The 2058-nt window shown below is 47.4% G+C and overlaps 1 non-coding gene across 1 annotated transcript; it reads right to left on the reverse strand.

Moving 5' to 3' along the window:
- Positions 1-793: 793 nt before the first annotated feature.
- Trnat-ugu lies at positions 794-868 on the reverse strand. Its single transcript has one exon. It is a non-coding gene; the product is annotated as a tRNA-Thr (tRNA).
- Between the last annotated feature and the right edge of the window lie 1190 nt (positions 869-2058).

Consider the following 2058-nt stretch of genomic DNA (forward strand, 5'->3'; position numbering starts at 1 on the left):
TCAAAACGTCTGATTTTACTACGTGAAACTGTTGTCATTGCGACAGTTATTATATTCAAACAGAAATGAACACGTTGTATTACGTATTTATCGCCACGACCAGATACGTACAGTGTTCTCCGTCACAGGATGCTGTTTGGTGCATCGGTGGAACGCTTTACCGTCGCTCAGCTGAGATCGCTACGAAAATGGCGGAGCCTCCTACTTAATTTACACACATTAAGCTCAAAACAATTTCACACCCAAAATACTGTTCAGAAAATCACCTTGAGAATGAGAGATGTTTTAAACAACTCAGAGAACAAATCATAATGGAGTTCGATGTAATGTTTGGAGAAAATTCTAGCCGCGCGGGATTAGCCGAGCGGTCTACAACGCTGCAGCCATGGATTATGCGGCTGGGCCCGGCGGAGGTTCGAGTCCTCCCTCGGCCATTGGCGGGTGTGTTTGCCCTTAGGTTAATTTAGGTTAAGTAGTGTGCAAGCTTAGGGACTGATGACCTTCGCAGTTAAGTCCCATAATATTTCACACAGATTTGAACATTTTTTTGAGAAAATTCTACTGTATTCTTAAGAATATGCACATGCCAGCTGGACGTTCTATTAATATCAAATGAAGAGCATATTTATTTAGGTTCACTTGCAACCCCAAGCAAGTACTACGGCCACAAAAAAAAATAAATGCCTCCAATGTAGAATTCAAAAGTTCAAGTAAATGAAATGACAATTAAATCGAAACCCTTAGGTGCCAACAGGTGTTGTTGAATACATCAAAGGGGACAGCTGAAGATGTGTGCCCCGACCGGGACTCGAACCCGGCATCTCCTGCTTACATGGCAGACGCTCTATCCATCTGAGCCACCGAGGGCACAGAGGTTAGTGCGACTGCAAGGACTTATCCCTTCCACGCCTCCCACGAGACCCACATTCCCAACTGTCCACAACCTACATTCGTAGTACTCCTAATAGATATTTGCCCATTCGCTAATTACTCGCGCCAGACTAAGCTGACGAGTCCCGTAACAGTTTGGGCAAAGCGTGTGCATTCGCACAGAAGAAGGTCAATGGCCGGGTAGCCTTTAACTATATGAAGATGGTATCCGTTCCCGAAAGAACAGATACCATTGATGACCATGCAACTTCTCTAGAATGTGGGTCTCGCGGGGGGCGTGAAAGGGATAAGTCTATGCAGTCTCACTATCCTCTGTGCCCTCAGTGACTCAGATGTATAGAGCGTCGGCCATGTAAGCAGAGTACCGGTCGGGGCACACATTTTCAGCTGCCCCCTTTGGTGTATATCAACAACACCTGTTGGCAGCTGAGGGATTCGATTTAATTTTCATTCTAGAGAAGCTGCACGGTCATCAGTGGCATCTGTTCTTTCGGGAACAGATACCATCTTCATATAACTCAAGTAAAGTTTAATTTGTTCCACCGAAATACAGTCCGTGCACCTTTGCACAGTTCACGGCCAGGTCGGCATCTATAACGACCAATAAAAGTAATCTTAGATGCTCTTGCCGTTAGATTCTTCTAACATCCCTTCCACCCATACATCAATAAGAATACCTGCGGATGGGGCTCAAACCCACGCCTGAGTCGAGCAGCAGGGCTGACCGAACGGCGGACCCGACACAACAAGCGCAAGTCAATTGCAACCTAAGCAACAACGAAGTGCAAGGAGCCTTTAACATATCGTTCGGTAAAGTCCGAGTCACAATCCAGATCGAGAGCAAAGAGAATAACCGATGCCAAAGCGAAGGCGTCGACGAGTATTACGGCGGAGATAATAACTAACGCTATCAGACGAAGTACACGACTGACTTAGCACTCGAGGTGCAGCGTTATTGATCCCGGCCACGAGGGACGCTACTGGCCGGTGTACTCACGTGGCGAGACGGTGGAGCACTCACTAGGCGAGTGCAACGCTGCGGCGACAGATCCACTTGTTCCCTCGGGCATTCAACTTCTGCTTGGCTCGATACCAGATACTTCCCCTACCTGGTGGAGACCAGACCGATGCATACAGGCAGAAATGCCCCAGACGGTGATGTGGAAG

The sequence above is a fragment of the Schistocerca americana genome, chromosome 4, assembly GCF_021461395.2.
Source record: "Schistocerca americana isolate TAMUIC-IGC-003095 chromosome 4, iqSchAmer2.1, whole genome shotgun sequence".
Lineage (NCBI taxonomy): Eukaryota > Metazoa > Arthropoda > Insecta > Orthoptera > Acrididae > Schistocerca > Schistocerca americana.